We start from the raw sequence: 14,182 nt of genomic DNA, 5'->3' as shown, positions 1-14,182 counted from the left end.
AAAAACAAAAGGCACGCTTCAACATACTTTTAATTCTCTGATCACCTCTTTGTGTCTTTTTTTTTTTTAAGATTTCTGATATTTGTAATACTTATTTCCTTCTTTTCACTCGTCAATGAAGACGGTCGTAATGTGATTTTAGCGCTGGGGGTTGGAGCCTCATATTAAGCAAGGATCAAGGTTGAAAGCAAGGCAGGGAGTGGGAGAAGATAATGTGAATTGGGGATTCACAGTCAGCAAAGTAGCAATGTCGCATCTCTTTGTGCCTTTGTGCCTTCCTTCCATCGGTTCTGGCTTTTAAAGACCCTTGGGATTATTAGATTAGGGCCACCTGGATAATCCAGGGTACTGTCTCCACCTCAAGGTCCGTACACTTAATCACACCTGCGAAGTCCCTTCTACCAGGTTCCAGGGGTTACTGTGTGGACCTCTTTGGAGGGCTGTTACTCTGCCTACTACATCATATTAGTCAACAGATGAGTTTCTGGTACTGCTGTCCCACCACCCTCCACCAGGTTTGTGAGTATGTGAGCATGACCATCTCTTTATTTTCTTCCTTCTGTATTTATATATGTATTTTTGTTCTCTCTTTTCATGATGTATCACTATTTATCCCTTTTTTATGTTCTCTTTTCCCTTTGCTGTGTATTTTTTTCCTTTATTATTACAATTCTTTTCCCCTTCTCTTTAACATTTTGTTTGTATTTCTTATCCATTTGGCTATTTTGAACTTGTTTTATCTTCCTGTTCTTTTCTCTGTAATTTAATTTTCTTATCACTTTCCTTTAAGCCCTTTTGGTCTCTATTTTTGTACATCACTGACCCAATCTTTTTCTGTCCTTCTTCAACTTCCCCTCCTAACCCTTGCTCTCATCCAGAATTCTTATCTCCATGCACACACATTGTTTCACTTTTGTGGCTCCTTCAGCCCTGACTGTGCAGTTTGTACTTAGCAGACAGGATAGGTGGGGAAGCAGACATAGCAGGGAGAAGCCACTGGTGCTGAGAATTACAGCCTAGGCTTGTATAGGTCTGCCTTAGAAGGCCCCAAGTTCTGCGTCCAAACGTGACCCTCTGGAGCTCCTGCTAAAATCTCTTAGGGAGACCTTGACAGACAAAAAGTACATGGTTATCGAGTATACATATGTAAATATATCCACGTGTTCAATACGAAGGGTCAGAATAGAAATTTGGAGTGATCTGAATTATTTAGCGTGGATTAAATTATTTTTGGTGTAGATTTTACTATTTTTACAACAACAGTGACAAGCTTTTAAAATATAAACAGTCTACATCATTGTTTCCTCAATTTATGTTTGTTTATTTTGTATAATTCTAGTAAAGTGAGCATTCGATCAGCTGCAGAATTTTCATTTATGGATATTGCCGATAACGTTACTGATAATGAAATGGCGTTATACATGCATAACTGAGGTTCTTAGTCTTTTTAGACCACAGACCTAATCCATACAGAATAATATCTAAGTTGTAGATGTTCTCTCCATAGAAATGCTCATGCACAAAATTCTATATCCATTTTCAGGAGATTCCATTCATAAATTCATTCTACAAGTATTTACTGAGCATATACAAAATGAACAAAACAGAAGTACTGTTCTAGACATGATGGATACATCAGTGAATGAAATAGTTCAATACGTCCTTTTTAGAGATTACACAGAACAGGGAGATTGACAACAAGTCAGTAAATGTGTAATGTGCCAGATGGTAATAAGTAAGAGGACAGAATGATGGAGCGGAGTTGGTAGGATGGTAAGGGAAGCTTTCTCAGAAGGTGATATTTCCTCAGAGATATGACATAATGGAGGAGCTGATATTTAAAGGATGAGTCAACCGCTGTAACATCTGGCTATCACTTAGCTTCCTGTGTGGCAAGTCAGTTTAGACAGTTAGACAAAGCCCTTTTTGTCTGTTAACGTGAAGAGCAGGTTTTAATTTAATTTCTTACACATAGCCATGAGTAACTAGAAATTAGCACATTTGGGGAAGACATACTCTTTCTAAGTTATTTGGTTTTCCAATTTGACTAAGCAAACATATGATTAGCCATTGAAACCGTAGCTCCAAAGACGGTATTAGATTGCCCACTTCTGGGGAACTGACAGAAGAAATCACTGCAGATAAATTTTGAAAAGGAAATTTTAAGTCTGACACCTTAAATTTTTTACAGCATCTAGATATACGGCATTGTCCGGTAGCAATGTTTGTGATGCTGGAAGTGTTTTATGTTTTCTCTGTCCTGGTGAATAATCTTCCTTAGAGGTTTTCCTTTATAGCCACCAAGCCCCTATTGTTTGAAACACCCCAAGGGCCGGAAAGACCGAATCTCTACCCTAGAGACAGGCTTTCTTAAGATCTACACGGTGGCTCCCAAGATACTGGCCAAGTAAGCTGCAGTCCTCCTGGATCCAATTTTGGATTTTACAGCTGCTCTGTCTTGGGCTCACTCCATGCCTGGTACCACGGAGGGGGTGACCCTGTGAAGAAGGGCTTCTCTTGAAAGCGCAGTCCTTTGCTTCAGCAGGCCAAGCCGTAGAGATGTCTCCTCAGGCTTGTGTTTGTATCTTTGGATAATTTCCATGGGTTATTGGCCTTGATTCTGGTACTTTATGTTGTATAGCTGAAAGGCAGGTAATTGCTTGGTCATTGGAATATTAATCAGAAGGGCGGATGCTGCTATTTCAGTCGAATGCTGGTCAACTTAATCCTGGTTGCCTTTCCTAGAGGAAAGAAAAGTTTGGTTACAAACACTGTGTTTTATTTGTCATCATTCAGAGTCCCACTGCAAAGGAAATAAATCACAAATCAAATTTACCTCACCAACATCCTCAAGGTATGCCCTTCAGAATGTCACTTTTTTTTTTTGGTAGGTAGCTCTTCGTAGTAAAGGCACAATTCCTTTACGTTATTTATATGCTTGAAATACAGGCTTTCTGTTTTCCAAATCCAGAGACAAGGATTTAATTTTCAAAATTAAAGTTCTCTGGTCAAATGCTAACCCTTGTGTTTTAGAAATCTGGGTAAACGTTGCTACCATTTTCTTTTCTTTCTCACTTTATTCTTTCCTTTTCTTTCTTTCTTTTTCAACATTGTCTTCATTATAAACTCAAGAGAGGGCTACTGATGTGGGGTTTTTTCCCCCCAAGGTGGAGAAAACATGATCTCTTGTTTTACATTTTACTTTTTATTTTACTTATCAAGCAGGAATTTGTTGGGCTGGTTTCTCACCTACTAACATTCTAGTATCCTGGGATTGAGGATTGGCTACCACAGCTCTTTTAAAGGTCAATACTGGTGGGCAGAGATTTAGCATTCTAATTATAAAAAATAAATGGAAGTAAAAAAATTAGAAAACATTCATATAAAAATGCAGACCATTAGAACCTTTAGTTTCACGTTTAGGAATTTGTATGAATAGTTTTTTTCAGTATCTCCACATGGTAAGCATTTCCTGAGTAATTTTTTTGCACCTGATAAGGAAGAAAGGAATAAAGCAACATGAGCTGTCTTGGCTTTTGAATTTCCAAAGTCTTTCCTTAGCTCTTCAATACAATTAGAATTGTAAATCATTGCTCTAATTAAGTTATTAATAATTTCCTAACTATTATTTAAGATGCACATGAAATGAGGTATATGAGATTAATACTCTAAACATGGAGGTTTTAAAAAATAAAATTCTTTATCACTACCCCCTTATATAGTTATATGTAGTGTATAGTGAATCACTGATTCATTAATCAGAAAGTATTTGTAGTAAGAAAAATAACGTCTAGTTGTACATATTGGAAAGAGGTAGTAAAAGTGGTAATAAATATAGATATTAAAATACTTTCTGATTTATGTACTTCATTTACCTAGGAAAATATACTTTTGTTGAATTTCCCATCTGATTTTAATGACGCATCTAGATATTGTGAAAATAAAGCTGTAGCAGATACTTGAGAGCCTTTGGAAGGCGAGAGAAGGGACATTTCAAAAGTAGCTTGGACTTAAGTTGCAATTACTTATGGCAGATGGTCTTGTTTCCCTTTTTGTTTTGTCAGATGTAAGTATTCATGTCTTAAAATTAAAAGCAGGACACAAAGATAACTCTTTTCTCCATTTAAATACAATTTTTCCTTATCGGCTTTAGGTCCTCAAGTAATTATACGTTTGCATTGTTTAAAAATATATATTGAGGGGCTTCCCTGGTGGCGCAGTGGTTGAGAGTCCGCCTGCCAGTGCGGGGGACACGGGTTCGTGCCCCGGTCCGGGAGGATCCCACGTACCGCGGAGCGGCTGTGCCCGTGAGCCATGGCCGCTGAGCCTGCGCGTCCGGAGCCTGTGCTCCACAACGGGAGAGGCCACAAGAGTGAGAGGCCCGCGTACCGCAAAAAAAAAAAAAAAAAAAAAAATATATATATATATAACGAGGTACATTAAATCTAAATTAAGATGATACAGGGGCATTTCCTATGTTACAGAGGAGTCTTTTGGATGAATTCATCTATTCCAAATTATTATGTAGATACTTAGGATATGAGCATAACCTCAAGTCCTAGTATTTACTTTATGATATAGTTGCAGAAATCAAAGATATTGAATATCTATGTTACTACCTGTCTTTTCCCACTTGAATTCCAATATGTAAAACTAGGCATTGTCTTTCTCATAAATAATATTTGATTCATTTGTCAGTGATTAGCTATATACCAAAGGGATATCGGTAGAGAAAATTTTAGCAAAAACTTCTTTGTACTAGCTTTTAATGCCTCTATTAAGCATTATAATTATTTTAAATTATTAAAGTCGTTTATGAATTCTTCAAATTAAATCAATTATTTGTCAGGGAAAGTTTAATTTTTTTTTTGTAAAGTACATAATATTTTAATTAGTTAGGGCCAGATAGTAAATATTTTAAGTTTTTCTGGGCTTATGGCCTCTGTTACAACTCTGCCATTTGAGCACAAAAACAGCCCTAGAAAATACGTAAATGAATGTGTATGTCTGGTTCCAATAAAACTTTACTTACAATAACAAGCAATGGGCTGGATTTGGTTGATGGGTCATGGTTTGCCAGCTGCTAGTTTAGAGGATAAACAGCCGTGTGCCTGTAGAACTAATTTGTTGAGAGGAACACTTGAGTGAACACATAAAGTTTGATGCTGCCCATGTCCTTGCTGCCCATTCTTTAGGAAACAGCCATCCCTCCAATAAGGTAATGGAAATGTGCTGGAGATTTCTGTCTACATGGAGACCTTCTTAAGGAATTTTTGAGATTTATGTACCAAATAAGATCTGTCAGTGCCAAGTGTAAACCTGGTGGAAAAAATATGTTAACTCTACTTATCTTAATAAATATGTCCCCTTTGTCAGTCATTCTGATAGTTGGGTCAATCTTTATTACGAGCATATTTTCTCTTGTAGATTTCCTTTGCAAATGAATACACCTGTCCTCAAGGTGCCAAGGTGCTCCCCTATCTCAGGATGGAGCATGATTAGCCTGTAGATAGTGATGGGCCTCAGGAAACATGCCCAGGTAGTTCTGTGAGCGCTCAGTGGGAGAGCCCTTTTCTTTTGTTCTTCATGACATAGGTACTGTGCTCGTCAGGTGTTAAATAAGTCAATGAATGAATCGATAGAAAAGTATAGTCTCCAGTGAGCTTTGAATTGCAGGAGGTAAAAATACAGCACATTGTGACTTCAAACTCAACATCCAGTTTTACGATGACCAGATAGTCAGAGATAAATTTTCTAGTGAGAGAATTATCCAAGTTTCTGATCTCACTTTTCCCCTTCCATTGTTGACTTTACCCAAAGAGAGAACATCGGTCCTACATTAGGACTGACATCAGAGGAAAGGGAAATGTTTATAGCTGGAGACGACCTTAAAGATGAGGAAGGGGATAATGATTTTGATGCTACGACAACAATGATTGTGACCCCCATCGATTTAAACAGCAACTTATTGTTTACGAAATGCTATTTCAATCCTATCACTTTGTGATAGTTAAAACAAAGGTTCCGGTTCTGTGACTTTTGAAAGGCTAAAGGAAAGAAAGTGAAGCTGAAATACTTGGAATTTTGCCTCCTGATACACAATTAGGAAAAAGAGGAGACAAAGTTTAAACCAAGACCTAGTTTGAAGAGTGTTTGTTCAACCTCCCTATTTTTCTAATATTCACTGTTTCTTCTGCTGGTAATACTGGGTTTTAGAATAGTATTACAGTCGGATTGCTCATGGCTGCCACTGTTGACACATGCAAACTAGGGGAATCTAGCCAGTGCCAACTGAACACCCACGAACTGGAGTTTATCACCAATTTTCAGCTAAATGTTTTTGCTCCTGCTTTCCTGTGCATCTGTCCGAACTCTGATTGCAACTCCTGTGTGTACTGACAACTTGATAATTTAGCACACCCAAAGGTCCATTTTTAAGGAAGCATTCACAGTATGACTGTACTCATTATCCTCTGGTGTTTATCTTAACGAGTACCTTGTATTGTTAAGCTGTGAATAAAGTGGAGGAAATGGCAGGGAAGTGCTGGATACAGTGGAGGGGGAAGAAGGCAAACCTCACTGATGATTATGATGACAACAGTTTCAACTACCGTCATTTTGTAACATTTACAATGGGTGAGGACAGGATTGTTTTACATTTATGATCTCACTTCATCCTCACACCATTCCCCTGAGATAGATATTATTCTTTCTATCTTACATATAAGAAAATTGAGGCTTAGAGAGATCAGGATCACACAGGTAGTAAGTGACAGAGGCAGGATTTGACTTCAGTGCTGTGGCGTCCAAAGTGTATGCTCATAAGCACTGAGTGACACTGTATCATAATGGCTGGTCTCTCCGTTGTGGTTAATTAGGAATACTTGCAGACCCTCGCCACTCAATGTGTGGCCAATCAGACCAACAGTATCAGTATCACCTGGGAGCCAGTTAAAAATGCAAAATTTCTGTTCCCATCCCAGACTTGCTGAATAGAATCCAAAATTTCAGAACAGCCCCGGGGGATACGTTGCACTTTAAATTTGAAAAGTGCTGGCTTAGACTTTTCCTAGACAATCGCTACTGAATAGTCTGAAGACACATAGAAACACTTTATCATCAGGAAGGGGACTGAGAAAGAAAACAAACAGAAACAACTGCAATGTACGCGAAAGGTTTCACCTGCTCCTGAAATCCACATGCAGAATAGTACAGAGTGGCTCAAGGGAGCCCAGGGGAATAGTGGATACAGTTTCATTCGAACCAGGACCCTTAGGAAAGGGTCACTAGCAATAATGACCCTGGGATATTGGACATAAACTGGAACAGCCCTAAGCAAACTGGGACATATGGTCACCTCAGTTATAGCACCCAAGTCTTTATGGTAAGAATCCATGAAAATATTAGGATTCTCTATTCTGTAAAAAAGTGAAAGTAGAGAGATGGGAAGTTTCAAGGCTACAGATTTTAAAAGGGTGACAATTACTTGTTTAGTAAATTATTTTATTCCACAAATACTTATTAAACCCTTTCCTCCTTTGTCTTTTTTTTTTAAAACGTAGTCAACGTTATTCTCTTTAAACCACAAAACAGAGCCTTCGGTGGTACAAACATCGCTAGTTACAGTCTCGCCAGGAGGTCCCGGCTGGGGAGGGGGCCGTTAGCGACCAGAACTCCCGAGGGGACCTCTTGAAAATGCTAATGGCCGGTTAAAGGACTCGAGGCAAGGGTGGTGCTCGAGGTGGCAGGGCTCCCACCCCAAGTCGGGGGAGGCAGCCCGACCCTCTAGGAGGGCCCGGGCGGGGTCCAGGCCCCTGCGCCCCGGCCGCCCGGCGCGGCGGCTGCTGCGCAGGGCCAGCTCCTCCAGGCCCACGGCGCCCGGACAAGGCCTGCCCAGAAGCGCCATGGCCACCTCTCCATGCTCTTCTGGCAGACCAGGGCTCGGAGATGGTTCCAAGGACCTCGGCTCCTCAGCTAAATCTGGGGACAAGCGTCCCGGGGAGGTGCGGGTCTGGAGGTCGAGGTCTTCCAAGGGGCTGGGTGACGGGGTGGGCGCGGGCGAGGGCGCCGCGGCCAGGCGCTCCAGGGGCCCCGCTGGCTTCGGCCCTCCTGAGACTCGCCGAGGACCATGTGCGCGCGGAGGGCGTCCCGCTCCGGAGACTCCATCCCGGCCGCCGTCCACGGCGCGCGCCGCTCGGGCGCGGGCAGCTCGGGCGCGGGCAGCTCGGGCTCTGCACGCGCGGCCGCTCCCGGTGGCGCCGCTCGGACCTAGCGATCTCCGTGCGGCGGCGGGGACGCGGGGCCCGGGCGGCTCCTCCTCGGGCTCCTGTCAGGTACTTTTATAGCCTATGGGGCTCCGGAGGTGTACATGATACCATAGTACTTAACAGAATAGGTAATATGTACCCTTTCAGCTTGACGACAGCAGTATCAGGAAACGTGATGTTAGAATAAGAGCTAACCTTATGGGAGTCATAAATTGAAAGTGTCTTTGTTCTTTTTCAATCCTGTATCTTAAGAAGTGATATAGTCTAACATTTGTTAACTTAGGAATTTTAAAACAATTTTAAAAAAATAAAAAAAATTTAAAAAAAATTAAAAAAAAAACAAACAATTTTAAACAAATTAATGGAAGGTGAGTCCAAATGTGATTAAGGCAAGTCCGGAAGTTAGTGTTGGAGGAGGAGTAAGAATGCTGTTTTAGATGGTAAGAAAATAAACTTGCCCTCTCTAACGTATCACCTGAATCTTCTGGCACATATGGAACCGTGGGCCAAATGGGCCATGCTGACAATTTGTACACATGTAAGCTTTGGAATTCATTATCTTTTGTGGGTTTCAGAATGGAGTATTTATCCTAAGAGTTTGTCTACCCTGAGCTGTACCTCATAAATGAAAAGTACAACGTGTGCATCTTTCATGCTGAAAAATAAACAGCAACCTCATCTTTTGTAAACAGTAATGTAATATGCTTAGTGAGATTTACAGATACATCCGTTTAGATAAACCATAAGAATCCTTTTTTTTTCTTCTCCAGAAGCACCACTTTTTTTCTACTTATTTTTTTTGAAGTCTAGCTAATTTACAATGTCATGTTAGTTTCAAGTGTACAGCAAAGTGATTGAGATCTATCTATCTATCTGTATAGCTCCTTTTTCAGACTCTTTTCCATTATAGGTTATTGCAAGTTATTGAGTATAGTTCCCTGTGCTATACAAGAACCCTTATTAATAATCAGTCCTCATGCAAGACCCATGGACATGTATACTACATAGGAAATTTGTTTTATGACCACCATGCTTTTCCAGCATCTAGAACTAATTCCAGCACATAGTAGGAAGTCAGTTAAAATTTGCGGGATGAGTAAATGAATCAAATGGCATTTCAGAGATGCTGAAAGAGGAAAGCACTATTCATCGTTCCTATTTTAGTTTTTTTCTCAGAGTGCACAATTGCTCCAAGGCAACTCGCGTAGATAGTCCCAGATCAGTACAGGAAACCAGGAAGGAGAGGGCAAAGATTGACCTTGTGGCTTTGCCAACTGTCTCTTCTATTCTTGTTTTGTTTCCTTCATTTGGAGAAGCAGATGTGCCTGCCTGATAGGATGGAAGCCTGAAAGCTTCAGGATCTGGAGGTAACAACATCCTGGTCTCTCAGACTTCCTGGGTGAATCATTGGCCAGCCACAACTATAAGATTTATCACTTCCAGAAACCCAGCCCCATCCGTGCTCTTATGAAATGGGCTTATGATCCAGAACAAGTAACAATAATTGGCAAATTATAGACAGCCATATTGTTTATACATAATACTTCATAAGCGTAAAACAAGCTAATTTAAAGCTTGAAATATTCCTTTGTTACAGATAGTTCCATTTGAAAGTACTGGGTCAACTTGTCCTGTGGTAAAAGACCTATCACAAATGAGATTCGAATAAGCAGCACAGGCCCCATTTCAGAGGTAAAGATATATGTCTTCCCATCCAAATCCCATGCAATCATGCTTCCTCAGGGTCCACTCCAAATAGTGTCATCTCACTCTCCTCTAGCTTCAGCTTCTCCTCTACACACTTAATTATCTGCTCATATCAAAAGCTTTCCTTGATGAAACCTCTCCTGAAAGCCACCTCTTCTGTTTTTTATAGCTAAACCTTGCATAAAGGCAGTTTACACTCAAAGCTACTTCACATACTCATCTCTATTCACTCCTCAACCCTCTGCTAGCTGGCTTTCACCCCATCACTCTCTTGAATCTCCTTTTTCAAGGTTACAGACGACCTCACTACCAATTCAGGAGGACGAGTCCTTATTGCATTTAAGCTCTGTGGCTCTGTTTGAATCCAGCTCTGTTTCTCCCTGACAACCTCTTTTCCTCCGTTTCCCGGAACTCCTTTATTTCTCCTCCTACCTCCCGAGGCAGTACATCTTGATCTCCTTTGCAGGCATCTTCTCCTTCATCTGTGCTTAAACACCTTTCCATCTCAGCCCTCTTCACTTATCACTGTACACACATTCCCTTCACCCTGTTTTTTTTTAAATTAATTTTTATTGGGGTATAGTTGATTTAAGGTGTTGTGTTAGTTTCAGGTGTACAGCAAAGTGAATCAGTTATACATATAGTTATACCCACTCTTTTTTAGATTCTCTTCCCATATAGGTCATTACAGAGCATTGAGTAGAGTTCCCTGTGCTATACAGTACACGCTGTTGTTAATTCCATGGATTCTGCTACCATTTACATTGTTTCAGGATCTCTTCTGGTGCAGAGAACAGAGGCATGCTTGGTTATTTCAGATAGCAAAAATTCATTGTAAAGTTACAAGAGAAGGAATGTAAGAGGAGAAAAACATCTTAGCCCTTGGGAGAACTGGAACACCACCCCAGGCAGGACACAGAAGGAACTCATCACTGTGCAAAATTTGAGTCTTTAGTGATGGTGGACGTTTACCAGGCTGTAGACTCAACTTCACTCACTCACTCACTATTTCCATCTCTCTCTTTCCTCCCTCCCTTCGTCCCTCCCTCCCTCAATCCCCTCTCTCTTTTTTTAAATCCATTTCTTCTCTCTAGTTTCTAATATCTTGACTCTTCTTCTCTTTCCCTCATGGTTTCTACTCATTTGGGTCATCTGCTGCCTCCTGCTTTTTGCGCTTTGACTACTCATAGATCCTTGGTATGTACACTTCATTCTATAAGTGAAAACATTGCTGTAATTTTTATATTTACCTCCTGGCTGCTTTCAGTGCTTCTGGAACTAGGTGGAATATATATGTATGTACATGTGTATGAATGAATGAAAGAAGGAGGGAAAGAAGGGAGGAATGCAACTTTGAACCAGATCCACTCATTTTATCTTTGTGTCCTCAGTGGCTGCGATGATATATAGTAGTTGCCAGTTATTGAGCACCTACTGTATATCTGACATTATGTCATTTATGTATATGTCTGACCTTCACGTGCTCCTAAAAGAGTTGGTATTTTCTCCTTTATAAAAAACATATAAGGAAACTGGGACTCTCAGAGACTAAATCACTGGCTCTGGATCACCGTGCCAGAATGGTGAAGCCAAGATTTCAAAACTGTTATGTTTTTTAGGAAATATTTCAATACCTGAGTAAATGAATGCAATATGGTTTTCTGCATTCATTTTTAAATAAAACTAGCAGTAACCAAGGTGTATTTTGAAAATGGTGATTGAAACAATCACTGTTACTTTGGCCTTTTATTTTACATTGGTTGGTCTTTTATATGTCTAGAATTTTTAGCTTGTAAAAATATAGACCAAGAGGGAGAAATAACTATCTTCAAATTTAGGAAGCCTATTGGACAGGTTGTATGAATTAGAAGGGATTCAGCTGCAAGTAACAGAATGCTCCCTCTCCAACAGAATGAAACAGCAATGAAATTGCAATCTAACATGATAAGAAATCCAGAGTGGCGTGGGATCCTTGTATAGAGTATTAGAGTGGCAGGTCTCTCTCCCTGCAGGCTCTGTCCTGCTTTGTGTGTTAGCTTTACTCTTAGGCTAGTAGCAAGATTGCTGCATCAGTTCCTAACATCATATCTAGATACAACAGTGACCGCAGGAAGAAGTACAGGCCCCCTCTTCCTTGTCTCCTTCTTAGCAGGAGACTCTCCTAGAAGCTTCTGCATATCTCATTGGCTGAAATTGGGTCACATGCTGCCGCAATGACTGCCGGTTGCTGCCCTTTCTCTCTGCCTACCTTTCACTGCCTCCCATACAGCTAATTGTGACCATGTGACTAATCCCCGCCAATGAGGGCTTCCTGTTGGCTGAAGTACAGATGTCCTGTCCAAAGCCCAAGCAGCCATGTGGGACCTGAGGCAGCACAGCGAAACGACAGTCAGGTAAGCTCATGGGAGCCTCGGCCCCAGGCTGCCTAACACCTGACTTCTCTTCCCCCAGAGGGAATTATACTTGCATCTTATTTAAAGCCACTGTAATTTTTATTTCTTGCTCTTTTGCTAATTGTTATGCAATGGAACTTAATCTGATATCCGTTTCCCTTCTTAAAACAGTCCTGGCAAATGGAATAGTATAACCGCAACTGACTAAAAATATATAATGAGGATCTGTCATTGGAACCAGGGATAGGTCCTCTACCCTTTGTCAAACGGGGGAGGGTCGGGAGGGTCGAATAGCCAAACAACATCAGACCTCTGTTAGGCAGCAGGAGGGAGGGGGAAATGACTGTTGGGTCGGCAACTAACAGAGGCTGCTAACCAAGTTAAGTAACTTTCCCAAGGTCGTGGCTAGTTATTGGTAGAAGAAAAATTCCAACTCGGGTTGTCTAAAAGCAAGTTCAGTGGACTTATCTTTACCAGCTAAGTTGAGTTCACAATTTGTCACTGATATTATAAAGGAGATTCATACATATCTGGAATTTGTATGTCATTGATATTATAAAGGAAATTCATACAACCTCTATTACTTTATTAAGTCCCTCTTACTAAGATACAGATGGTTAACAGTTACCTCTGCATTGGTGAGAATTATATACATGTATGTAAATGTTACATGTATGTGGAAAAATGGCAGGCAGAGCAGACCACCTCAGAGTTCTGTACTTGGCCGAGCAGTAATGTGAGAAAAATTTGCCTTGCTAACGTTGTTTGACTGAGGTAAATATTGAAATAGCACGTATTCCAAGCACGGGAACTGGGCAGAGTGAGGTTCGGGGTGAACTACATCTTTATTGGAGTATAATTGCTTTACAATGGTGTGTTAGTTTCTGCTTTATAACAAAGTGAATCAGTTATACATATGTTCCCATATCTCCTCCCTCTTGCGTCTCCCTCCCTCCCACCCTCCCTATCCCACCCCTCTAGGTGGTCACAAAGCACCGAGCTATGTGGCTGCTTCCCACTAGCTATCTACCTTACGTTTGGTAGTGTATATATGTCCATGCCTCTCTCTCGCTTTGTCACAGCTTACCCTTCCCCCTCCCCATATCCTCAAGTCCATTCTCTAGTAGGTCTGTGTCTTTATTCCCGTCTTACCCCTAGGTTCTTCATGACCGTTTTTTTCCCTTAGATTCCATATATATGTGTTAGCATACGGTATTTGTCTTTCTCTTTCTGACTTACTTCACTCTGTATGACAGACTCTAGGTCCATCCACCTCACTGCCAATAACTCAATTTCGTTTCTTTTTATGGCTGAGTAATATACCATTGTATATATGTGTCACATCTTCTTTATCCATTCATCCGATGATGGACACTTAGGTTGTTTCCATCTCCGGGCTATTGTAAATAGAGCTGCGGTGAACATTTTGGTACATGACTCTTTTTGAATTATGGTTTTCTCAGGGTACATGCCCAGTAGTGGGATTGTTTTGAGTGGTGGAAGGAAGGCAACCCTAATGTGTGTTTGTGGGCTTTTTAAAGTTTGGAGCCAGTTTGAAAAATAACCCACATTGCACCATGCATGTGGCTTTCCTTGTCAACACCATCCTCCCGCTGACCCTAGAAGTTTCACTTCCCTTAACATACTTAACAGCCATGTGGGGATAAGGCGTAGCACTTGGGTTGTAAGGGCGATAGCCTCGTTAGCAATTTGGGGAACTCAGTCGCCATCTCAAAACATCAAAGCCGGGAGGAATGACACTGCTCGAAAATCTTGCACCTCAACTTTATTTTATATGGTTTTTTCCTCTTGCTT

At 40.9% G+C, this 14,182-nt stretch overlaps 1 protein-coding gene across 1 annotated transcript in view; it reads left to right on the top strand.

The window, feature by feature from the left end:
- ARHGAP6 (Rho GTPase activating protein 6) overlaps positions 1-14,182 on the top strand; it is a 485,204-nt gene that overhangs the window by 267,807 nt on the left and 203,215 nt on the right. The window lies entirely within an intron of this gene.

Source organism: Phocoena phocoena, chromosome X, assembly GCF_963924675.1.
Source record: "Phocoena phocoena chromosome X, mPhoPho1.1, whole genome shotgun sequence".
NCBI classification, from domain to species: domain Eukaryota; kingdom Metazoa; phylum Chordata; class Mammalia; order Artiodactyla; family Phocoenidae; genus Phocoena; species Phocoena phocoena.
The sequence above is the reverse complement of the archived record's forward strand: the minus strand, read 5'-3'. Positions and strand labels throughout refer to the sequence as shown.